Raw genomic sequence first — 27,490 nt, forward strand, 5'->3', positions numbered from 1 at the left:
CCAATACAGCACTGGCAGCAGTCCAGGCTCCCAGGTTAACCAGGTGCAAAGGGTTCAAGCAGCCTCTTGCCCTCACCAACCTTGGCTGGTGTGTAAAGGAAGCTTCTTGTTCACTCCTTAACCGGCTGCTCAGTTGCTAGTCCCAAGTGATAAGGATACAAAAGGATAAGCTTCTCCCCAGTGATAAAGGACTCTCAATCCTTCTTCATTGAGGCAGAGAGGAGCACAGCCAGCTTTCCAGCTTTCATCCCAGTGAGAAAGGTGAAGAATCAAGGCAAGTGAAGAATCAACCCTGGATACTCCTTCCACGCTTTCCCCAGAGCTATTTCTTCCCCACAACTTCAAGTCATTCCCCCTCCCCCTGGCACAAACGTTATTTCTTCTCAAAGACAAAGCCATGTTAGTGTTTAAACCAGTATGCAAGGAGATCTTGTAGCACCTTTGAGACTAAATGAAACAAAGAAGTTGGTAGCATGAGCTATCATAGACTTTAGCCTACTTCCTCTACACAATGCATCTAGGAAGTAGGCTCAAGTCTATGAAAGCTCATACTATCAACAACTCTCTTTCAGTCTCAAAGGTGCTACAAGATCTCTTTGCATATTGTTTCTTCTGCTACCTTTTTTCTCAGCCTGTCAAACAAAAGAAGCAGAGGAGCAGCAATGCAGTTCCAACTTGCTAGCCCAGTCCTAGCAAAGCTCATAAAGCTTAAGCAGGATATCAAATGTGGAAGTTCTTTTTTTTGCCACCACTTCTCCACTAGTGCCACATGCCATTCATCCTTACCATGGTCGTAAAGGCTGCTAGTTCCCACTGTCTTTTTTGCATGCTAATACTTTGACTGAAGCTCCCCCCCCCCACTGCCCCTTTTTTCTTCACCACCTACCTGGATCTTTCCACTGCCCCCCAGGGGGAGTGTACCACCCTGTTGTAGAACATCCCTATAACATGGGTTTCAGAAAAATAAGTCATGCCAGACAAATCTAATCTCTTTTTTTGTTAAAATTACCAGCTTGGTAGATGAAAGGAATGCTGTGGATCTAGTATATCTTGATTTCAGTAAGGCATTTGACAGCGTTCCCCATGACATTCTTGCAAATAAGCTAGTGAAATGTGCGCTAGACAATGTAACTGTTACATGGATTTGTAATTGGTTGACCCGCCAAATCCAAAGGGTGCTCAATAATAGCTCCTTTTCATCCTGGAGAGAAGTGAGCAGTGGGGTCCCACAAGGTTCTGGCCTGGGCCCAGTGCTATTCAGTATCTTTATCAATGATTTGGATGACAGAATTGGGGGCATACTTATCAATTCTGCAGATGACACCAAAGGAGTAGCGAATACTCCAGAGGACAGGATCAAAATTCAAAATGACCTGAGCAAACTAGAAAGCTGGCCAAAACTAACAAAATGAATTTCAGCACAGAGAAATGCAAGGTACTGCACTTAGGGAGGAAAAATGAAATGAACAGATATAGGCTGGATGACACCTGGCTGAATGAGACTACATGTGAAAGGGATCTGGGAGTCCAAGTAGATCACAAGTTGAACATGAATCAAAAGTGCAATGCGGCAGCTAACAAGGCCATTTTAGGCTGCATCAATAGAAGTATAGTTTTTAGATCAAGGGAAGTAATAGTCCCACTCTATTCTGCTCTGGTCAAGCCCCATCTGGAATACTGTGTCCAGTTCTGGGCACCACAATTTAAAAAAGGATGTTGAGAAACGAGTGTGTCAAAATGAGGGCGACTAAAATGGTGAAGGGTCTGGAAACCATACCCTATGAGGAACAACTTAGGGAGCTGGGGATGTTTAGCCTGGAGAAGAGAAGGTTAAGAGGTGATATGATAGCCCTGTTTAAATACTTGAAGGGATGTCACATTGAGGAGGGAGCAAGCTTGTTTTCTGCTGCTCCAGAGAACCGGACCCGGAACAATGGATGCAAGCTACAGGAAAAGAGATTCCATCTCAACATTAGGAGGAACTTCCTGTCAGTAAGGGCTGTTCGACAGTGGAATGCACTCCCTCAGAGTTTAGTGGAGACCTTCCCTGGAGGTCTTTAAACAGAGGCTGGATGGCCATTTGTCAGGGATGCTTTGATTGAGATTTCCTGCATGGCAGGGGGTTGTACTGGATGGCCCTTGTGGTCTCTTCCAATTCTATTATTCTATGATACTCTTGGTTTAAATTTCTCTTTCATTTCTTAAATCTTAAGGGGAAATTCTCTTGTTCTTACTCGTGGTCTCTGTGAATCACACAAGTGGATTATTCTGCGCTTACGCAGTTAGCTTTGGAACCTTCTGTAATCACTAGGGAAGACTTTTTATCAGTAGCTCCGCCCATCCCCTATATAAGTCCCGAATCTTCCCGCCCTTTCTCAGTTCCTTTCATCCACCTCACCAGCAGCTTAGAAGGAACTGTGCTTGCTCTAATTGCTTGTTCTTGTTAATGGACCTTGAATTGTTTGACTGTTCTTCAGAATTTGGGACTTGTGATTGCTGTTTGATCAAGCAACCTTTAGATTGTTTCTAGACTACAGCTTTTCTTGCTTGGCTGGAAGAAATTTACATTCAGAAAGTTCGGATGGCTTCCTGGTCAACCTCATTTAAAAGGTGTGCCAAATGGTCCTTGAATGCATTGATGGGCCACGTCAGTGCACTCAAGATGCTGGCAGTTGAAAAAGCTCTCAAAGTCTTTGAGACCCTTCTTCAGAACCGTTTGTGCTTCTACTAACAGGCAACACCGCTGTCATGTATTACTTCAACAAGCAAGGAGGGACACGATCCCGGATGCTTCTGAATATCACCTTCCGCATATGGGACTGATGCATCCCAAGGAAAATAATGCAAGTTGTCTACCTCCCTGGGGAGGAAAACGACCCCACAAACGAGCTCAACAGGTCCTTAGGCTTGTGCCATGAATGGCGTCTCCATCCCGACACTGTATCAAACTTGTTTTGCAAATGGGGCATGCCTGTTATTGACCTATTTGCAGTGCACCTCAGCTGTCACTGCCAACAATTCTTCTCCAGGACTCCGTCACCAGGCTCCTGGGGAGATGCATTTCTGTTTGAGTGATCGAGGAGGATGCTATACACCTTTCCCCTCTTCCCACTCATCACCAAGGTCACAGCCAAAATGTGAGTGGACTACTCCAATGCCATTCTCGTTACCCAGTAGTGGCCAAGACAGTGGTTTGCCCCTATCCAGGAGAGAGTTTTACCAGTTTCCTCCTGTCCTGACCTTCTAACTCTCCACAAGGGTCAGGTCCATCATCCAGACATCAACACTCTTCCCCTTGTGGCCTGGAGAATCCGTCCCTAGAGGCCTTACCTCACTCGATATGGACAGTTATCCTAGCTGCCCAGAAGCTGCTCTACAAGAAAGTCTTGCCTCATATGGAACAAAGGGCCTCAAGTGTTATCTGGCTGCCATTTGTTCCCATTACCAGTTTGATGGCCGCCCTTCCTTCTTTAAAGATTCTCTATCCTTGGTACTGACCCCAGTATGGAGCCTAGAGTTGGTACTTTCCTGTCTTTCCATAAAGCCCTTCGAGACCATGTTCATGATGGACTTAAGATTCCTGACATGGAAAACTGCTTTCCTTGTGGCCATCACCTCTGCTCAGCGAGCAAGCGAGATATGTGCCCTGCGTGTAGACCAGCCCTACTTACACTTCCATAAGAACAAGGTGGTACTCCGTCCTGATATCGCCTTTCTACCTAAGGTGGTTTCTTTCTTCCATCTTGGCCAGGACATCGTACTGCTTACTCTGGCCCCAGGCCCAACCATGGACACCACCACCTGCACACCCTCAATGTCCAAAGGGCCCTGGCTTTCTATGTGGACATAAGTGTGGGTTCTAGACGCTCCAAGAGATTTTTTTTGTGCTACTCAGAACCAAAGATGGGACTCCCTGTGATTGCTCTGCAGTTTTCTAAATGGGTTACTGCTACCATTCACTTGTGTTATTATGAACTGTTGGGGAAGATTCCTCCAGCTCGGGTTCAAACTCTTTCTACCAGGGCTGTGGCAACATCCTCTACTTTTCTGAGTAGTGTGCCCTTGGAGGATGTCTGTAAAGCTGCAGTGCAGTCCCAGTCTTTGACCTTTATTACACACTACTGGATGGATAACAGAACCAGATGGGACACAGCTTTTGAGAAGGCAGTGTTGCTTTCTGGTTTGCTCTAAGGTTTGTTATATTGCATGTTTCTTTATAAAAAAAAAGTAAGTACAAATAAGAAAGAATGCACATTACTCATGGTCTAAGTTATCAGCCTTTATTGTTGAAATTAAATATACTTTATTTAAACTTTACATTGATATCATGACACTTCTTCCTCCACTGATTTAAAGTTTCTGTTTCTTTTTGGCTACAGCGTGCTTTTGTATTCTTCCCTGACAATGTCTCTGTCTTCAGTCCAGAGTTCTTCTGGCTTCCAGTCAATTAGACTTAATAGGGTTAATCTGTTTTTTGCATTATCTTTACATTCTACAGGGATGTTTTTCAAGTTGTATTTTGGCATGATGGTTGGTTTGGTGTTATTTAGCTTTACTCAGTTTTTTATTTAAGTGCTTCATTGTGCCATGATCTGCTCCTGTTCTTTTTTTTTATAGATATAATGGAGTTTCTTCATCTTCCAGTTATGTAATCTGTTTGATTTCTATATTGGCTATCATATGATGTCTATTTATACAGTTGCCATTGGTTGCTTGAAGAATGTGTTTGTAATGAGCAAACTGTTGGCTTTGCAAAATTCAGTCAGTTGCTCTCCTGCTTCATTTATTGATTCTAAGCCAAATTTTCTTACGCTTTTGTTTTTGCTATCCATCCCGGTTTTGCATTCATATTGCCTATGATTAACAAGTCCTATTTTGGGATGTGGTCAATTTTCTCCTAAACTCCAGCACAAAATCTTTCAATTTTGTGAGGTCACCAATTTGTTCATTGCAAACATATTCTTCAAGCAAACAAAGGCACAGGTCTATATGGTAACTATAGTAGTATTTCACACCAATGCAGTTGTCTTTTATACTTAACCAAACCAATGGTTTACAGTGTTGCATATTCAGGACAGCAGTGGCAGTCTAGGGACTCTGGCAGAAGTTTTCCCATCTAACAGGAGCTACTTAGAAACCTGATGTTGTTGTGAGACTGAACCTGGGATCTTCCACATGCACAACATGATGATACAACATGATGTATGTCTCAGCACATTCCAGATGTTCAAAAGACAACATGTTAATATCTCAGTAACGATAGTAGCCACTCCTTATGGGTGAGTCAGTATTCTCATCTCATATTGCAGTGCAGGGTGTGTTCTTCAAAACACACAAGAGTGAATAATGGCTTGCCTATGGCCACCTAGTGAGTTTGTGGGTGAGACAGGATTTGAGATCTGGACCTCCCAGGTTCACATTCTTATCTGATAGCTCCCAGGTTCACATTCTTATCTGATAGGTACAAATAAAACTTTTTGTCATTTGGATGCAGCCTGATTTTATCCCATTAATTTTTCCTCACCTTAAAATATTTTAAATGGAAAGAATTTAAAAATAGATATACAATTAACATGTAATATGGCTGTTCAACCTACTGAAGAACACTGACAAGAGTGTGGCACATTTCTTGGTAAGGTGCTTGGGCATTGGCTATATATCGGAAATACAGCAATGTTTTAGGTACTGGCCCCAAAGGCCCGAAATACTTTTGTACACCAGTATAGTCATAATGATCCATTACAAATGGAATACAAAAAAGTAACAGTAATCATAATAGTGATACCACAACATCTGCTTCAGAGACCGGGAGCCTGTGTTCCTGGACTCCATATTCCATTGGCAGCATGACCAATTGTCAAGCGTGATGAGAGAGATAAAGATCTACAACATCTGGGGAGCCACAGGTACCTTGAGTTACATACACGACATTTTAGAAATAATAGAATTAATAAGCCTTGGACTGCAGGGGTGGGAATAATGCAGCCCTCAGATATAGTTGGGCAGCAAGTCCCAGCGACTCTAGCCACCTTCGCCAAGGTTGAGGAATGCTGGGTGTTGCAATTATGTGGGGATTGCATGATCCTCACCTCTGCTATAAAGGAAAGGCAAGGAACGTTTGATCTAAGGACCAAATTCAGAAAAGTTTCGGGTTCACCCCTCCATTTCAGTGAAGTTGCAGGACCAGATACAAAAGATCAAAAATACTATCATATTTTAGCTCAAAGCTCTTACTGCCCACAAATATGATTAGTTTTGGGGGGGGGGGATTTTACAAAATCTGGGTAACCAGCAAACGACAGTATTGGGGTAAGGCGATGTAGCCTTTGGGGAAATACATATGATACAATGAAATATATGTACTTTGACTTTGTTTTATTGTGATGTACCTTCAAGTCAACCCTACAGTGGAGTGGGGTTTTCTGTTTGTTTTTATTCTTACTTTTGTTTTTCTGTATGTTTGTTTACAAGATTTATTTAGATTAGGTTTTCTATTGCCTTCCTCTAAGGCTGGGAGCAAATAGAATGTGATGGCAAACACCTGAATAAATCTCACCAAGGAAAAGCAAGCCTTAGATAGAGGAGTTTATCAAACGGGAGCAATTTGTCTCAAATTTGAATGAAAAGAAAGTGGGGCCAGAATGCATTCACTTAAAATTGCTAGTTTAGCGCAATTACGTGAATTTGCATAGCATTCAAACTGGCTTCCCATTGCCCGAAAATAGCATACCCATTGCCCGAATTTGTGTGTGGCAGTCTACCATGCAATAATGTGAAATCACATGATTGTGTTCGAACTGACTTCCCATTGCCCAAATTTGTGTGTAGTGGGTTATCACACAATAACGTTAAACCCCATGATTGCGTTCAGAATTTCCCTTTTCTGATAAACTCCAGTCACTATGCATCAGAGAACTTTAAGGCACAAAGGCTGCAAAAATATCACTTGCCTAAAGTCATCCACAGGGTTTTCATGGCTGATCCTTGTCTTCCAGGGTCCTAGACCAGTACTCAAAGAACTATATCATACTGGTCCCATGCTTTACTTTGTTACAGAAAAGGACTTTGGGAGTAAATAATGTTCCACAAGTCTTGGGGGGGGGGGAGTTGTAAGGGAGACATGATACAAGATACAGTCCACAGAATCTCTACATTTCTAAATTACCTACAATATATCCCATTGTTGTAGTTCATTTATTGACCAGCTACTCAATAACACACGCACACTTGTTTATGTAGGTTGGTGAAGCAGAAATGAGCCAGGACGTAAATAATTTGCCATGAGCAATGTCCAAAACAGAACTTCACACTAACTCACCAAAATAAATCATCTCCTGTTTTGCATTATTATTTATATTATTGATAAAGCTACATTTTGCTGAACTGGGGGAAATGGAAACCCTCACTGGTGATATTTTTAGTATGGATTTGCTTGCCTAATCCTGGTGGGAAAGGAAATGTATTTTTGGCAAAGGAACTCGGTTAAATCTAAAATGAGGTTTAAATATTCAAAATTAATATAGGCAACTATTTTTAATGTCCAAATGACTAAGAAGGCTCTACAGAGTTTAAAACTGTTCTTGCACTTTTTAAAATTATTTTACAAATAAAATAGTTTCTATTTCACCTTTGGTATATGCTTTTACATTTGAAATAGTATAGTTTTTGTTTCTGGAATAAATCTGAAACCCCCCAGCAGATGGCAGTAACAATCCTTGCAAATGTGCTGCAATTCTGTGCATGCATTTTCTTGTGAGTAAGCCCCATTAAACACAGTGGAATTATCATCAGAGTAAGCCATGCATTGTATTTCCTTCTAAGGCTGTGAGTCTTAGGAGTATGCTACATTCAAGCTTTCTTTGTGTGCGCAACAGCAACACACTGTTCCAAGATTTTCCTCAGAATATCTGTAATTAATTTCAGGTTATGAGTCTAAATTCCCTTGATGTTCACTTGTTTTAATGCCATTTTGTCCTTTCACTGAACCAGTATATGCATCAAAGGTCCTTTATCTGAAATATAATTGGGAGGATTGTCAGTGATCTCCAGCAAAGGAGAGCAGTGATAGATAACAACTGGCAGCTTAAAACAGGCCATTTATTTTGCTCTGCCTGCCACATATGCAAGTTCCCCAACATCAAAAAATTACTTTGAAGAGCTAAATATCCAAACTTTGTGCTGAACAGATTAACATGGCTATCCCTCTGAAACTTGTTGGGAGCACTCCTTTTTTTGAAAGATAATGATAATGATTACCAACCTTATGAGACAGATAAGGCAGCAGATGATATGCAGCAGCAATATCTACCTCCTGCCTGGCTGCTCCTCCCAAAGTCCCTCACTGTTTCGGGTTGATGCAAGAAAGAGTTGTACATACTGTATTACATAACTGTTCTGGGTCCTTTAAACTAACCTGCCACCTCAGACATGGCAGAGGATAAGTTTGGAAATCATACTTTTTGGATCATAACCCCACAAATCCTTGAGCCAGTATATCCTCTGGTGGTCCTCCCTGGGAGTTGAGAGAGTTGTATTCCAAACATGTAACTTTGTGAAATTCCACACAGACCAGTAACCCATTGCTAGTGGGGGGGGGGGGGGAATGAAACCACCAGTCTGCTATCTTCTATATGTGGGATGAGGTGGGATCGTGTCACTTCAGGTAACAAAATGTCTTGGCCAGCCTTAAGCTCTGGAAGACACCTCTCTGAGGCAGGATGTCTTACCATAAACAAACCTTATCCAGATGATGGGCATAAAGAGTGCCATTGAGTTTTATCAGACAAGTAATTTATATTTTTCCTGCAGTTGCAAGGCCTGCCCATGTGTAGATGGGCCTTGGAATAAATGGGGAACGACTGAAGTGTACTATTGTGCTGAGACACTGGCATCAACCCCTTCTTTTTTGCTGGTTCTGACTGCCTGCTGTAATGTTGAAGTCAGGAGGATGAAGGGTTTCCTGTATCTTCTGGCTGTAGGGTTAACTGTAAATTGTTCTGTCTTGCTTTCTCATCTAACTTTGTCTTTCCTCGCTTAAGGCTCTTGTTAATAAATGTAGCCTGAATTTCCAGCCTAAGAAGTTGTGTTTTGATTTTGAATGTTTTGCATTAACATATTTCACTAATAACTTGCATGCAAAGATCTGTTTTCTTCTCCTTATGTGAGACAATAAATGATTGCCCTTCTGTTTTGTCTCCAATGAAAGCATCCAGATGTTTAAAAGGAATGGGGTTATATTAAATTTCACAAATTTAAAGATTGAGCTCCAAATGTTAAATGGGTGAATCATGTCATAAAAACTCTTAGAAATCTAGCTGGAGACTTTGTGTTGTGCTAGAGAGTAAGGAAATGAGAAATCCTCGCTCAAACCAACCACTGACCTGGTTATAAATCAATTTAAGAGTCTTCCTGATTTAAGTAAGTAATTCACTGAACAGCTCAATGCCAACTGCTTCCTGAATCTTATTTTCTTCCCTTACTTTCCACCCCCATCCTAGAAACAATCACACTTTTTACTAATCACAGCCCTGTGATTCTCAAGCTAGTATCCACATTTTATGTGGGCTGAGGAAAATAGCAGAGATGATTCTGGTAAGCAGAGAGAACAGTCTGCTTTGCATAAGTTTGTTGTATTGTGCTGTTAGCATGAATCCACAATCCCTGTTAAACCAGCTGCCAAATGTGACTTCTATTCCATCCAGCAGAGAGGGCTGCTTTTTTCACAGGAGACCTGTAGTGATTGCTTCAGCCATAGAAACATTAAAAAGACCCACAAAGATGGTATGTAAGTGCAAAGGAAAGGAAAGGAAGACCAGGAAGGGAAAATCCTGTGCAACCATTGTATTTTACCAAGAGCTTCCATGGATTACAGTCCACTTCCTCAAAATGCATTTGTGGAGTGCAGTATTTAGATGTCAGGCATATATGCAAAATCACAGAAGTGAGAGGTAGGTGGGACCAGTGAAATGTTTTAGTGAGAAAGATAATTGTAACACTGGTCATAAATCTTCAAAGGTATAAACATCCAGGCATCTGTAAACTAATTCAGGGATCTCTTCATTGCTAGTTTGTTAATGGTCTGTAACGTTTTAAAGCAATATGTTCTGCTTTCAGGAAAGATAATTCTGCTTAAGCCAAAGTCTTTTTGTTAAGTTTTAAAAATTGTACACTTACTTTTAAAGAAAAGCAGCCTAAAATACAATATAATAATAATAATAATAATAATAATAATAATAATAATAATAATACATTCTCCAATGTTTTGCATATGAAAGCCAAGACCCATATAGCCAAGCAATAAGAGAGGGTGGTCAAGATAGCAAATGTTAGGAATGAGGAAGAATACACAGCTTAGGAAAGACTACCACAGTCTGCTTTTGCCTAAGCCTACTGGGAAGGACAAGATTCTCTTCATCCCCTCTCCTTCCACTGAGTTGAGTGCAAATTTCAGTCTTTGCAGAAATGGAAGTAACAGTGAGCTGAAGACAAAAGGGAAAGTTGAAGCAAGACAGAAAAACTGGAACATCCAGGATAGCCCCTGCCAAATTGAGACAGTTGGAGCCTGTGTCAGAAGCTGTTAGCTCTAGTCAAATCCCTACTAATGGATTGTTAACTGGGCAACTGCAAGAGGTAAAGCAATAAAACACTCAGTGCTGAGGTACTGCAACTCCTAAAATCCTCTGTCAACATGCCCAGTGGCCATGGATAAAAAGGATTGAGGCTGAGGTTGGGAATGGTTGCGTTAAAGGCACTGGTGATCAGGCAAAGTCCTGGCCTTTGATGCTTGCATCAGCAAGATAGTAAATAGATCTAAAGGTTATCCATGGAAGCCTTCCCCTTTTTCAAGGATCCTCTTCTGTACATGGTTGAAGGGTGCCCTGCCTCCCCTCTCTGGTTCTGACTCCACTTTTAATGCCCTTTGCCATATTTTGCAAGCTATATTCTCTGCAGCACTGAGAAATCAAAATATACTCTCTTAACACTGTAAATTTGTTATGTCCTTCCTCCTTGCTGGTAGAATCTCTGCAATAACACGCAAGCAGGGGTGTGCTAGAGAAAGCTTTATGTGCCACAGACAATAAATCTCTTGTGATTGCCCGCATGTGTACGTGCCTGCGAAGTCACAAAGCCTCCTGCAAGCTGAGGTGTATACAGGAGCACTTTGCACACACGGAGAAGATTTCTGGATGCTAATTTTTCTCCTGCAAGGCTCATGTGTGGAAACCATTTGCAGCCCGTGCCAAAGACTCTTTCTGTAATGATAAACAGGTTTCTCTGACTTGCAATCCAGATGACTTGACAAGATGAGACAGACAGGCAATCAATGCCATTTGACATTCATATTGTTTCATTAGACTGAATGACTCCCAAGCCCTCTGATGCTCAGCTCTAGTTTGACCTTGATGGTGGGATCTGGGGCAGGCCTCCACTTTCATGCACTGCTGAGAAAAAGTCAGAACAGGGAGTGGGATGCCATGGACCAACTTCCAATGCAAGAGTTAACCCAGTTTCTGGATGCTGGTGCAGGAAGGAGATGTAGCATTGATATCTCCCAGATGCTCACACCAGTGCTTGGAAAGTTAACTTCTTAAAAGAAACCTCTTCCCCACTTCAGTGCCTAAAAGCTTATTCACTAGCTGGAATTTCATTGGCATCTTATTCATGCATAAATTCCCTTACACCATTAGGCAGCATCTTTGACAAATACATCATGGCCATACACAGTTAAAGGTTACAAAAGTGAAGTTACACATGTGGTGCCATTGCACATTGTTGCAAGACAACCTGCCAGTTTGATCCAAAACCAACTCAGGCTAATTTGAATCAGCTTAATTTGTTCCCTTATTTCAGATTCAACTAGCTCAATTGCGCAGCCCTCACTAGCTGTGAATAAGGATTAATTTTCAAATACTAACCACACAGACACTTTAAAAAAATACTTGTAAAGAATATAGCTAATTCTCTTCATCAGTCTCACTAGCGTCACTTTTAAGAAGTCAAAAACAGCTGTGTGAATGAGTCCTATGCTTCATGGAAATCAATGTGATTTATAAGTATTTAGTTATAGACTTGTCATTGCAAGGAAGTGGAAAACCAACAAAATACCAACATACTTAGATTGGTTAGAAAAGGTTATGGAATTGGCCTCTTTAGATAAACTGTCAGACTTGGTAAGAAATAATTCAGTGGAAATGTTTAAGAAAACGTGGAATCCATTTATAGAGTATATTAATCAGCAAAGAGGAGATATCTGTTGTGCAGGATTTAAAATACAAGGTATTTTAGTTCATATTATTTTTATTATAATTTGTGATTATGAAAGAAAAGTTAATAGTTCTTATTACTGTAATTAGAAGTTAAAAATGAAGTATAGATGAAGAATAGAGAGGAGAAATTATATATTAACTTAGAAAGCTGATAGAGGGAAGAAGGAAGTCAAATTTTAATTCCTGTGTATTAGTTGTTTTGTATTTCTTTGGTTGTTTTGTTCTGTGGGTTTGATTGGTCTATTAATGTTTATTGGCTTTGTTAATAAAGAAATTAAAATTAAAAAAAACATTCAGTTATATATGGGGAAGTTATACAGGCCAAATCATGCAGTGGGCTATTAATTAATGAAATTAGTGGATCATGTGTATCTCTCCTTTATGCCAGGAATAAAATGGCTGATTCCAATTGCAATTAATCTGTAACACTTCAAACTTGCATAACTCGATATATAACATACATTTTTGAGTGAGAATACTATTATGTATAGCCTAAGCACTTAAGAAGAGAAAAGACTGGCCAGATCAGACAAGAAATCTGCCAAGTCTAGCACTTTGCTATCTAACATGATCAACCAGATGTTTCTGGGAAGACTTGTGGTCATGCTATAATGGTTCCCCTCTACAGGATGGAACTTGGGAACTTACTTAGAAATTAACCATTGCTCCAACTTGGCAGAGAAGTTTTTCATTTTCTTTATAAATTACAGTTACCGCAGAGTGGGCAACTGTGGGAAGCTAGGAGGGCACTCTACCCATCAGGATATCTTGGAGGACTGCACCCACAACACAAAAAATAAAATAAATTGCTCCCAGGTGCCCCAAAGTCTCTAGGGAGTGTGGAGGCTTGTGACTCTAACATTATCATATTTTTATTTCTCCTATATGATTTTTAACATCTTTGTCTGATGAAGAAGCCCGTGAAGCTTTGAAAACTTCCATGATGTATTTTGTGCATTTTGTTTGGCCAGTAAAGGTATCACTCTAATATGGATTTGGGATGTTACTGGATTTTGGATTTTGGATGGCCAACAAGGCTACCCCTGGATATCCCTAGTGGTAGAACTGGCCTTAGTCCACAAATCAGTTCAGTGTAAATTACCAACTAGAAGATTTGGTTGGGAAAAAATGTCCTCACTTGGATATTTCCAGGAGAAGGGACTATGTTGAAGAGTCAACTGGCACCCTGAAGATTAGCATGTTTTATTTGGCATCAGTTTGTATGGACTCCAGCTCACTTTATCAGAATTGCACACTGAACTGGAGCGTGTTCAAAAGAGAGTGACTAAAATGGTTAAGGGTCTGGAAACCATGCCCTATGAGGAATAACTTAGGGAGCTGGGGATGTTCAGCCTGGAGAAGAGAAGATTAGGAGGTGATATGATAGCCCTGTTTAAATATTTGAAGAGATGTCATATTAAGGAGGGAGCAAGCATGTTTTCTGCTGCTCCAGAGACTAGGACCTGGAGCAATAAATGCAAGCTACAGCAAAAGAGATTCCACCTCAACATTAGGAGGAACTTCCTGACAGTAACGGCTGTCCAACAGTGGAACACACTCCCTCGGAGTGTAGTAGAGTCTCCCTCCTTGGAAGTCTTTAAACAGAAGCTAGATGGCCATCTGTCGGGGATGCTTTGATTTGGATTTCCTGCATGGCAAGGGGTTGGACTGGATGGTCCTTGCAGTCTCTTCCAGTTCTATAAGTCTATGATTCTATGACTTCTGTATATGTCACAAGCGGACTTGATAGTTAACCAGGAGACCGGTTAACAGAAATTTCATCTTGTTTCCATTCACATTGGGATTGGGACTATACCATTTTAGGGGTTCAAATGCTGCCGGAGTGTATGGATATTCAGTTGACAGCCTAAGATAAAGCAGGATATATAAGTCAAACAATTTGTTACAGCTTGCATTTAAAAAAAAAAAAAAAGCTCTGAAGTATATTACCTTCTAAAAGAAACTTCTGGTATTTCTGCCTCTAGCCCAAGCTCCTTTCCTGTCTTGCTAAATCAGGCTGACTTTCTTGCCAGCAGCCACCAAAGACAAGCTACTCAAGTCAGTATGTTACAACTGAAGATTGTGAAATGTTTTTCAGGTAGCATGAAATGCTGCTTTGTCACTTCCTTACTTGTCTTGTATTCCCCAATGAAGTGGAAGATGTGGAGCCCACGACTGGTGGTAAAAGCTCTTGCAACATCCTACAAAGTGATTGAACTGCTGCCCTGTTGATGAGGACATGCACGTAGCTCAGGCAAAGGGTGTGTTTTGCTCCTTCTCATGCATCCCTGAGTAGAGATCTTGCCTGAAATTGAGGCTGGTCCTACCCTTAGGCAAGGTGAAGCAACCCTTTCAGGCAGTAGATTTTGGGTACCACAAAAGGGCAGTAAATTGGTAGCAAATTTCAAATTATCTGTTTGGTATTATTGTATATTTATTGTCAGGAATGGGATTTTCTGCTTCGTTCACCAAAATATCATGGCTGGTTTAAGAATAATTGACAATTGACTTGAATGGATAGCAAAGTGTTATATTGTACCCTCTAACTGGCCATTAAAAATACTGGAGGTGAGAGGTCTGCTGAGGGGTTTGATAAGTCCATGGTGTTTTGGTGGGCATTCTGTGGCAACATGCCATATGTGGGTCTTACCACCTGCTTTACCAACAGTGCAAAATATGGCCCTTCTTCACTTCTCCCATGGCAAAAACTCTCAATCATGTCCAGGTCATCTCTTACCTAAACTATCCTGTTAGTGTACCCTGCATACCCTGTGTTATATTTGAGATCTTCATATTTTCATATCTGGAGCCAAGCATGTTTGAGAGGTCATGATGACCTTTGGAATATAGGGAGATTTCCCATGGGAAAAGGAGTGTAGACTCAGGCATATGTAAGACACAGGTTAATGCTGCAAAGAAAAAAAGGAAGGAAGGAAGGAAGGAAGGAAGGAAGGAAGAAAGAAAGAAAGAAAGAAAGAAAGAGCTGAATGGGTTTGCTGATTGCTCTGTCCTTTCCCCCAAACTTAAAGGTTAAAGCAGATACAAATACAAATTCACATCCCACATACAAAAGTTAAATTATCCATTCAGTTCTTAAAATATGACCATTAAAAAGCAACAACAAAATAGACAATATAACATATTATTAAAAGCTCTTTCCCCATAAGCAGTTGGTGTCCAAAAACGTCTTCAACTGCCTACAGAAAGAAAGCAAGGAGGATGGCAGTCTAGCCACTTTAATAGCGGAGTACCTGATAATCATCTAGTCCAGACAGATGAAAAACTAATGGCCTTCATTTAGATGGCTGTATCTGCCACCTGTGATCCAGTTGGTGCAAACTTGAAAGAGAAGTTCTATTTCCACATCCCTATCAAGGCATTAGTATTGTAATTTCATCTGCATATAAACATCTGGTAGGATGCATATAATCATCAGAAACATTGTTTGATCTTCTACTATATGGAATATGAGGAATGGACAGGCTTGGATCAAAAGAGCAGTTCTGGTTGTGAAAAGGCAGATCTTGCATAAATGAGGAGATAAAGCCAGTCCTAGATATAGTATTGTTAGAGTAGGTGATTCTGGCAATCACTCAAGAAATAACATACAAAAATCAAGGTACAGAAAAAAGAGACAAATTATGGGAACTTTCTTCTCAAATGCAAAGTAAAAAAGGATTGAGAATCAGTTGCTAAATTATGTTGTGTTTGTTTCCCCCTTATTTTTTTTCTGCACACATCTACTCACCCTCTTTTCCATTTTTGCAGACTTTTTTTAGTTAATATGCCTCCCTCTTTGTGAAGGTATGAATGTGTAAAAAAAGAAAGGAAAAGAAAACCTCTTAAAAGATACAGATTTTTAGTTTAGAATAATTTGGAGAAGATTTGAAATTACAAGGCATGTGTTGAAAGGAGTGGCAGCGGATAATGATGAATTAAGTGGGAATTTGAAAAAGGCTTTTTATAAAATAATCTAGTGAAAATTTAAAATGCAATCCTGGAGGTGAAAGAGTTGCTACTTTTCACAAGGTAACTGCTCAGTTCTCAAACCCACACATGTACCAGTACTCAAGGCTTTCACATTGGAGCTGCAAGGAATCTTTAATAGGTTTGAAGTATTCTACCCAGTGTGTCAATGACGCACACACAGTTAGTACGGCCATCGTGTTATGCTGGGATTCAGAAGCTGAATTGGCAGGTGAAGGAAAAAAATGTTATATTTCAAGCTCTACTGGTAATAGCAGATTGCTGATGCTTAAATTACTGTCAGGTTTTGTGGGGGAGAGTTGGTCCACTCTGCCTAAATATGCATTCAGCTAAAGGTCAGCTATAAGGATTAAAATGTAAAGTGAATTAAGCATAGAAATATGCACTGGCTTTCTCTTCTATAAGTAAGCATGCTGGAAAAGATAGGAAAGGCTCTGAATGGAAACCCATTTATAATTGACCTTTACAAGAGTCCTTTATTCCTTTCTGGTGAGGTCATTTTTTTGGTCGGTGGAAGTTGCCTCTAAATTTTAAAGCCTCCTGAGATCTGTGGACACAACTGCATCCAATATTTACGGTCTCTGTTTTTTTTTTTTTAAAGGATGTTCTTATGGAATTTGGGAAGGGATATACTGAAAGCCAGGAACCTTTTGATGTTTCAGGAAAAAGTGTTTCTGTGTACCAATTACTACCAATAGCTCACTATACTGAGTGTATGGAAAGAGAATGAAATGAATTAGAATATATCCACGAACTCCAGTCCATCAACAGTGGGTTGAACAGAGACAATGGCTTCCTAGCACACTACACATGTTATCATGGCCAGCCATGAGGAGGACTCAGAGGATGACTTGGAGGACTTGGCTCCTCAGGTACAGGAGGAACCTGAAGCTGTGCCAGGCCCCAGTTCTGCCCTGCCAGGTCCCAGTGGATTTGGCTCAGCCAGACTCTAGCTCTGTGGGCTCTCCTCCAGTGGAGCCTGAGGCTCAACAGCCCAGCCTTCCCCAGTAGGTGCCAGACTTGGGAGACATAGAGCAGCAGAGCATTGAGGTTCTTACCTTCAGCCAGAGGTGATCAGAAAAGGCATACCTTCGGTGTTCCAAGAGACTTGCTGAGAAACGCTCATTAGGCAATCAGCAGCTGTGATAAGGGAGCTAGATATAAGACATTTGGCAGACGCTGAGCTCTTGTCAGAGACTATTCGTTCTTATTAAGTGAATGCTGCTGGATCTGACTCCTTGCCTTCTCTAGACCTTTGACTGCCTTTGAATTCTTGACCTTGAACCGGACTTGTTGACCTCTGGAATTCTTGACCTCGGACTGGACTGGTTGTATTGCTTTCTGTAATCCTGAACTTTAGACTGGCTTGTGGCATACTCTCTTTGGACTTTGTTTGGCATTGTTGCTGGAGGAACTGCTTCTTGGCAGCTCAGCGTGTTTACCTTTTGCCAAGCAGGCTTTTATCAGCCATGTGAGTGTGTGTTGGCAGCATTCCGGACACATAACACTGATTAACACACCAGCCTCATGAGGGCACTCTTCGCCAGTTCAGTATATTGCCTTTCTGGTTCCCAGCCTACATACACCATATTCCAAAACTCCCTCCACCATTCATATGGCCATCCACCCAACCTGGCCTTAGGCTACATCTTTCATCCCGCCTTTGTCCCTCAACGGACTATCATTATAATTCAACTTATAGCCTCATCCCCATACTCACACTTTTTGTATTTCTAGGGCTATACAGCCTGATTATAAAGGTTCTTTCTGGGCACCAGTTCACTCTATGCATCTGAGGAAGTAAACCTGGGCCCATTCACACAATAGAAATAATGGAAACTTCTGTGAAGTTCACACTTGCCCCTACAGCACTCAATGCAGTTTGAAAGGGGGGGCTTAACCAAAGAGCCCACTTAAACTGGTTCATTTGGCACTGGACCCCTTAGTGGTTCTTTTTTTAAGAGCCACAACGATGTGCATCTTCAGTAGTGTGACCACACTACCAAAGAAATTTGGATTGCACTGCATTGTTCCTGGAAAGAGAGGTGCCTCCATTTTAAATAGAAGTTATGGCAAATGTGAACAGCAACAGGGTTAAAATGGCATGGAGAAATTCAGTTGTGGTAAATTCGGTTCTGAATCGGCACAGAGATGTGAACTCTCTTCATTCCAAAAAATAAGTGTGAATGACCCCCAAGTCTACAACAGCTTATGGTACAAATTTTTTCACACAGTTTCAAAGGTGCTACAAGAGTCCTTTGGATACTGATATTCCAGACTAACACTGTGTTTCTGTGAACAGAATATAACCTTGTTCAGTTCTGTTACTTTTTAAATTACAACTTCCTGTATCCCATACAGCTAACATGAGGACTGTAACATAATGGAAGTTGTAGTCGCTAAACATTAACTTTGATAAAAATCTGTTTCTTATCCATTTTCTTAGGATGTTTTTTACTCATTTTCTCAAGAATGGCCCCCAAACTATTTATCTCATTATTTTGATTATCACTAAAGCTGAGAGGGGAAAGTGATGACCAGGAGAATGTGAATTTTAATTTTCATTGTTAAGATAATTACAGGCAAGCTATTTTTCCTTACAAAGCCCCAATCACTTGAAAAACAATTGCCTGAAGTGTTAATTTTGACCAAATTATCTAGCAATGGACACTGGGAGGACATATTTCTAAATGTCTGAGTACAGGGTTACATTTAAAAAAAGTTCCCCCTGAGTTCTTTTGCCAGTTTTCTCACTGTGGGAATTTGGACAAGCTTCTGAAAGCCCCCATATAGTCACCTGAAAAGAGGTGACATCTTGGTTTATTACATTATGCCAGATGCAGGGAAGTGCAGTTGCTGTTTGTAAGTTATGTCCTGTTTGTAAGGTGTGGAAAAGTTAATTTTGGAGGCTACAACTTGTTTGATGGAGGAGTTATAGCACTGGAAACAGAACAATAGAGTGCTAGTTATAGCGCTGAAAACAGAACTATATTTTTCTCCTGAAATATAGAAAAATGGGTGCTCTAATCTTGTAGCCCTAATGCTAGAAAAATGGGGAGGGGAGGCAGAAGAGGAAGAAGTTAAAATGAAAGGCAAGCTTCCTCCCTCCCTCCTTTCTTCCACCAGGACTTCTTTTGCTCTGGTACATCAACCAGGTCTGCTTCTAAGGAAATGACTTGGAACTTTAAGATGCAGAGTACTACTACTGTATTTGAGCCAAAAGTAACAGCCCAGGTTAGCTGGGCAGGTGAGGCTTAGCTCAGGAGCAGATTCTGAAGGTGAGGAAGATAGAAAAGATTTGGCACACACAACCTTATGCAGTGGGCCAAAACTAAAAACAACAACACACAATTCTTGTAAAAAAAACAAAACTATAATCTATATCACAGTTACAGTTATAATTGTCATCTGGATACACACACAATCCATGCGCTCAGAGATGCATGGAAACATGTTATGCATTTCCTTATTTATAATTACTTTTAAAGGTGCACTAATAACTTACTGCCCTTGGTTGAATGACTGCATTGGCATTATGCTTTTCCTGCAAATGATCTGGGTCTATATGCATGCTGTTCTCCGATTTTATCCTTATATTAACTCTATGAACTTAGGTGATTTGCCCATGTTCATACTCGATGGCTTATTATCCATCTCTTGTCTATGATACCACATCAGTCCTTTCCTTCATATCCACAAGGGCGGAGGGAGGGTTAAGTCTGCCCTGTGAATGTACTTCCTTGGGCTGAAAATGACATTTACCATGTCCTAAAATACACAAGACTTTAAAAAAAACTAGTATAGTTTTGGATATAGTAAATGTCAATCTCAGCTCATGGAAACATATTTGTTACTTTTATTTTTACTTGGGCATAACAAATCTTTCTATCATCACAGGATCACCCAGGGGAGGTGAATGCAGAAGATTATCTTGACAGCCACTGTTGCCCATGGGTTAGAACAGGGATGAGCAACCTCAGCAGATTGGATGGAGTAATCTTTTCTCCTGGGTCTTGCTGCAGGCCAACCCAGCAGTTAGCAGCAAACTGGGAAGAGCCAGATAACCTTCTGCATTCACCTCCTCTGGGTGATTCTTGGATGATGGAAAGATCTGTTATGTCCAAGGAGGACATAATGGGTTTCCATTGTGTGCATCTGTGCATATGTAAATGTATGTTCATCCTACCCTATATCCTACAATCTCAGGGCATCATACAATTAAATCAGTTTAACCAATGTAAACAATATAAAACAGTAAGAATAGTTTAAAAAGCAGTTAGTTTTTTAAAGAGTTAACATAGGTCAAAACAACTTTAAAACAACTTAAAACCACAATGCATGTGCAGATTTGGATTTAGTGGTTTGCCACTAGTAGTAGAGGGGTATAGCTCGTGCCAAAATGATCATCAGCTGTCAAACAGACTTGACCCCTCCTCTGGAAGTGCTAGGAGGTGGGACATTCTGTTAAGGAGTGACATCCTGTTAGTGCAGGATATCCGGTATCAACCATGTGACTGATCCCTAAACCCACACCTCCACCCCAACCAATAGGAACTGGTATCTGACCGATGTGGTCCGAAACATCCAGTTGTATACATTTCCAATGTGTGGTCCAAGTGGCATCAGTGGGGTTATGTGGCCCCTCCTTGGACCAATAGGAACACTTGCAGACCCCTCGGACCCACATGGTCTGATATATCCAATTGGGTTAGATTTCCAGTTGTGGCCAGATTGGCCCTAGTGGAGCCATGAGACCCCTCTTCAAGCTTGCTCCACCACCCCGTACCAATAGGAACAGGTTTCAGACTCCTAAAATTCATTTGTTCTGGACCATCCAACAGGAAGATAGTACTTAGAGTGATACATGGCAAAAAGAAGCAGCCATACTTGGGTCCCTTCTGGAAGATTTTCAAGCCCTGCCACTTTCTCAGCTAAGGTCAATATGAACACACAAGTGTAAAACAAATAACTTTTTATTGGTAAAAATATATCTACTCCTCAGGAGCAGACATGTGACTTGCCCAAGGTCACCCAGTGAGTTTCATGGCTGAATGGGAAATTGAACCTGGTTTCCAGAGTCATAGTCCAACACTCAAACCTCTGCACTACAGTTTTGTTGAATGACAATATTATTGTCCCTGGCAGTCTGCTCTGTTGCTGATCTGCTTTTCTAATGAAGCTTTCTGAACAGTTTGTCGTAATGCTCCAGTTCAGCACTGAAACAAGTTCTGCATTCAAATACTTAGCAGGGCAATTGTGTGTAAAGCAATGTTAAATGACATGCACCAATTCCTCACTCCAGTCCAAGAGCCAGGTCTGTGTGATTCATGCAAAAGCATGTTTTATTGCAGACACAATTCCATCTAACAGTCTAAGAGCAAGAACTGTGTCTTCAAACACTTTAGGCAGAGTTGAAATCCCACTGTTACGAAGTTTAAAAGTGTTTGCAACTTCCCCATGCTCCCATCAGTCTTTCCCACTCTCCCCTGCCAACTTGTCTTTCATTAACAGGTTTCTTGCTGGCTTTAAAAAAAACAACACCCAAACTTTATGTCTATGTGCATGTGAAAATTGGTAACATGTGGCATTTTGTTATTGTGAAACTGATTTAAAATTAAATTGCTTCTGAATGGCTCACTGTACCTCAGAAATTCACCTGTTCATTCAACTGGATTTAAATCCTTCTGTTAAATCAACTTATCAAGTATTGAAATAGTTGATGAACACCAAATATAAGAGAAAATATATTTGGGCTCTTATTGAAGGCCAAACCATACATGACTAGTCATTAAGTTCTCTTATGATGTTGCTGCTCTCTTCTTCGGCCTCCATCTTCTTAAAACAGCCTTCCAGCAAGGTGTCTATTTTGGAAAGGAAGTGTTAGAGAGTTTCCACCTATACCTCCCATGCCTGCATTCTCTCTCACTCTCTTTCACACATACACTTTCCCAAACATATTAAAGCAATTTAAACTGGAGCCAACTCAGTGGCAAAACTAGGAAGTACAGGGAATGTGGACCGCACCAGGTGACACCAAAAAGAGAGATGCCATTGCCATCCCCTAAGACTGAGAGCTTGTGACTTGCCCAAGGTCACCTAGTGAGTTTCATGGTCAAGCTGGGAATTGAACCCTGGTCTCCAGAGTCACAGACCAACACTCAAACCACTATGCCATGCTGACTCATAGTCAGTTTATAGGTATTCATAGCTTTTCTTCTCATATTTACCTAAACCTTTTTGAACTTTTCTATAGCCCTGTAACCTGATTTTCTATATAAAGGCTAAACTTTAGCTGCTCTTCTGTCTGTTTTGCTGCTGACTTGTCTAATGAATTTTTGTCATACATGGAGCTTACTGCTGCATAGATTTTTAAAATGATGACTCAGATGCTGATTGTTCTTTACAAAAGAGGGTTAATTTGAAAGGCACATTGGAGAGAGAGGTGAAGATGTTAAAATAAATTTCACACATGTCACTTTTGAGTCCTACTGTGGCTGTTGGAGTGTTGTCATGAAAGAGGTTCTTCCATCAGGATTCTGTTTCGATTGATGGTCAATCTAGATTACAGTTAAAACCCAAAATGTCTAACGCCGTTATCACATGAAAAAAAGTTCCAGTCCAATCGCTGCCAATCCAATGCCATCCCGAGCCCAGTCATGCGTATTCACGTTAATTTGCAAGAGATTATCACATGTAATTGCTGTCATTGTGCAGTCATTCCGGGGCCAATCCTAAATCAATCCAAAAATTGATAAATTCGGTGAACTAGCGAATTCACAAATCTTATTCCAAGGGGAATTTGCAGCCAATCTGATGTGGTGTGGGTGTGGAATGCAAGTTTGCATTGGGCCTGGTATCCCCATATATCCCATGTTGCAGCACATAGGTTCGCCATTTTGCCAGGCACGGGGCGAGGGAGAAGGCAGAAGAGGCATGTGTGTGCCCATTTCATTTCCTACCTGCCATTTTCGGGCCTCCCGCTGTCTCGGCGCTCAGGAGAAGGAGCCCTCTCCTGGCTACTCCCAGATAGTTGGAGGCCGGGAAAAGTGCGAAGGCAGGAGAAGCGATCGGCACGTGGCAGTAGCTCCTCCACAGAGACCTTTTCCGGCCGCCAGTTATCTTCAGAGAGATAGCTGGGGGCCGGGACAGGTCTGTGGAGGAAGAGGGATGGGCCACGTGCCCAGTCCTCTTCCCCCTCCCTGGCTTGCCTGTCCTCCACCTGAAAGAGCCCCGCAGAGACCGTTCGCACGGAGGAAAGGCAAGCTGGGGAGGAGAGGACTGTGATGCATGTCCAGTCCTTCCTCCCCCCTCCCCCCAGCTTCCCTTTCCTCCATGGGAACGGGCCCCTCGGGAGCCCATTTGGGTGGAGGAAAGGCCCAGGGAGTAGAGGACTGGGATGTCCTTTTCTGTCCAAGAACTCTCGTGTCACAACAAACTACAAATCTAAGGATTCCATAGGATGGAGTTAAAAGTGGTATCAAACTGTATTCATTTTGCAGTATGGCAGCTGCCTAAGTAACCTCTCCTCTACAACCCAAGTCCCCTACAGCTTGATGGAAATGTCATTCATTCATGTTACAATTGCCAGAAAGATAGATCTCCTTCTCCCCATGCAGCTAATGCCCAGTAAAGTAGATTTGGAGGGAATATTACGATTGTAGCAACAGTGTCACAACCACAACTAAATAGTGATTGTGAATACATATTTACTATTTGGTAACTTCCATATTTACAATCACTATTTAGTTATGATTGTAACACTACTGCCACCAATTGCGTCCCCACATCTGGTGGCCAAAAGGGTGAGCTTTCCCTAATCCTTTGCAGCAGCAGCAGAGGTCTTCTTATGAGGAGGCCTGCACCATCACAGCAAGCCAGGATGGCCTGACCATGTGTCACCCCTCTTCTGGGGTATCACCCAGTGCAATCCACCCACTGTACCCCCCTAATGGTGCCACTGATTGACACGATTGTAACTCCTTCCTCAGCCTACCATTTGGTTACAGAAAGCTGGACCAAGAGAGGCTACTTAGTTAAGCATATATCATGTTTTCATAATTTCATAATATTTTATACCAGGGGTAGGCAACCTGCGGCCCGCGGGCCGGATGCGACCCGGCGAGGCCTTGGGACTGGCCCCAGCCCGGTCCTGCTGCCGATTGCCGCCGGGGCCTTTGGGGGGCAATTGTATATAGAAGCCTCAGAAACATGCATTTATATTAACATTTTTAAAAAAAATCAGCAAATTTTTTTGCGTGTCCTCCATTTTTTTTAAAAAAGTGTCTTCCATTTGAAAATTTTGTCCTACATTTGTCCTGGTTTATTTATATATTTAATTTTTTTTAAAAAAAATTAATTATTTATTTTTAGGCTTCGGCCCCCCCAATTGTCTGAGGGACAGCAACCCGGCCCCCGGCTCAAAAAGATTGCCTACCCCTGTTTTATACTGTCCCCTTCAGTCCTAAAAGTCCTAAAAGCATTCTCAGCATGGCTTCCAATAAAAACATAAGCACCAGAGCCAGTAAACCAAAACTAATAGAATAACACAATGTGGGAACAGCATAAGAAGTTTAAAATGGACTTTAAATCCTGGGAGTGTTTTCAAAGTGTTCACCTGGTGCCAGAAATATAGCATATGCAGTGCCAGGTAGGGTTGCCAGGCGTCTCTTATTGTAAGGGATGTTTCTTATTTGAGGTCCAGAAAACATCTCCCTTACAGGAATGCCAGGAGTCTCTTATTTGAAGGGATGTCCCCTGCTTGAAGGTTTGAAAGCTTTTCCTTTTATGTAGACTAAACAAGATGCCAAAAAATCCCATGTCGCCCTCCATAAAGGCAAATATGTGTGTCATGCAATTTATGAATGTGGACAGTATGTTAATTTTACAGAGAAACACATGTCTAAGTTAGCTGAAAACAGTACTTTCACTTTGGTATTTAGACAGAGCACTGACCGGTTATTACAGGGGTAGGCAACCTGCGGCCCGCGGGCCGGATGCGGCCCGGCGAGGCCTTGGGACCGGCCCCAGCCCGGTCCTGCCGCCGATTGCCGCCGGGGCCTTTGGGGGGGCAATTGTCTATAGAAGCCTCAAAAACATGCATTTATATTAACATTTTTTAAAAAATCAGCAAATTTTTTCACATGTCCTCCATGTTTTTTAAAAAAGTGTCTTCCATTTGAAAATTTTGTCCTACATTTGTCCTGGTTTATTTATATATTTAATTTTTTAAAAAATTATTTAATTATTTATTTTTTGGCTTCGGCCCCCCAGTTGTCTGAGGGACAGCAACGCGGCCCCCGTCTCAAAAAGGTTGCCTACCCCTGGGTTATTAGGTGCTTTCTGACTGTTAACTCTGCATGTTATAGATTTTGACTGTACTTTATTGCTGTTTTGAAAACCTTGCAACACTAGTATCAGGTGAGTTTTCTTTAGAGTAGACTGCTAAAGTAGGGTATCACAACAGAGAAGGCTGCCTCCTCCAACCTACATTTACCTCAGGTAGCACCAGCACCTGGTGGACTCGTATGAGACACAGGTAGGTCTACATGGGAAAGTGAGATAGAGAGAATAGCTCAAAACTATTAAGGGGATACACTGGAGTCACAGAACACAGCTGCTCTGCTGTTGTGACTTGGAAAAGGGGCCTCATTGTTAAATGGTGTTAAGATCTAGAACATGGATTTGGATGATTTGTGACATACGTTACTGTCAGGGCCAGTCAAAAACTTGCCGCCTAAAGTGGCACAGCAAATGGCACCTTCCCAAAGGTGGGTATTACCAAAGGCTAGCCAACTTACTTTGGAACATAAAGTAAAAAAAAAAAAATCTGACAAGTACTTAGAATCATAGAATCATAAAATCTGGAGCTGGAAAAGGACCACAAGGACCAACTGATCCAATCCCCTGACATGCAGGAATAAACAACTAAAGATGCCCATCCAACCTCTCTTTAAAGGCTTCCAAAAAAGGGAGAGACCACAGCTCTATAAGGCAGTCTGTCTGTCTTCTCATTCCTAGCAGTAAAAATACAAAGCTACATTGAAAAACTAATAATAATAATAATAATAATAAAAATTTCTATACCGCCCTTCTATGCAATCAGGGCGGTGTACAACATTATAAGAACATCCACGAATCCACAATTACAATTACATTAAAATTAAAACTACAACTACAACTACAATTAAAAGCTACATTCAAAGCAGTCTAGCCAGCTTGCCACTGCTGACATAGGGGGGAAGAACTAACTGGGGCCTGTGTCAGGGAATGCCGATTTAAACAAAAAAGTTTTAGCCCCTTTTTAAACAGAGCCAGAGAGGTGGCCGAGCAGAGCTCGTTGGGCAAAGAATTCCAGAGGGTCGGGGCCAATGGTGAAAGCTCTCCTAGATGTGGAGGCTAACCTGGCCCCTGGAACCCTCAATAACTGCTGCCCAGATGTTCTGAGAGTGCGGGGCGGGTTGTATGGGGAGAGGCGATCCTCAAGATATCCTGGGCCCAAGCCATTTAGGGCTTTATAGGTAATAACCAGCACCTTGTATTGCGCCCGGAAGCGAATAGGCAGCCAGTGCAGATCCTTGAGCACTGGTGTTATGTGGCTGGCTCTGAATGTACCAGTAACCAGCCTGGCTGCCATATTCTGCACTAGTTGTAGCTTCCGGGTATGGTACAAGGGCTGCCCCATGTAGAGCGCATTGCAGAAGTCCAAGCGAGAGGTTACCAGAGCGTGTACTACCGTTTCAAGGTGCCCCCGGTCCAGGAAGGGACGCAGCTGGCGAATCAGCCGAAGCTGATAACAGGTGCTCCTGACTGTCGCATCCACCTGAGCTGTAAGGTGGAGGGACGGGTCAAGGAGCACCCCCAGGCTGCGTACCGAGTCCTTCACGGGAAGCGTGATCCCGTTCAGCACAGGTGGAACCACCGCCATCCCTGGGCCGGGGGAGCCTATCACGAGCACCTCCGTTTTCTCTGGATTCAGACTGAGTCAGTTTTCCCTCATCCAGCCCATTACCGACTCCAGACAGGCCACGAGAGGAGAGACGCCATCCCCAGTCACTGCATCAGTCGGAGACATAGAGAAAACTATTTGGGTGTCATCAGCGTACTGATAACCCCGCGCCCCATGTCTCCAGATGATCTCTCCCAGCGGTTTCATGTAAATGTTGAAAAGCATGGGAGACAGAATGGCTCCTTGAGGGACCCCAGATGTAAGGGCCCTCTTATCAGAGCACACGTCTCCC

The sequence above is a fragment of the Sceloporus undulatus genome, chromosome 1 (genome assembly GCF_019175285.1).
Source record: "Sceloporus undulatus isolate JIND9_A2432 ecotype Alabama chromosome 1, SceUnd_v1.1, whole genome shotgun sequence".
NCBI classification, from domain to species: Eukaryota; Metazoa; Chordata; class Lepidosauria; order Squamata; family Phrynosomatidae; genus Sceloporus; species Sceloporus undulatus.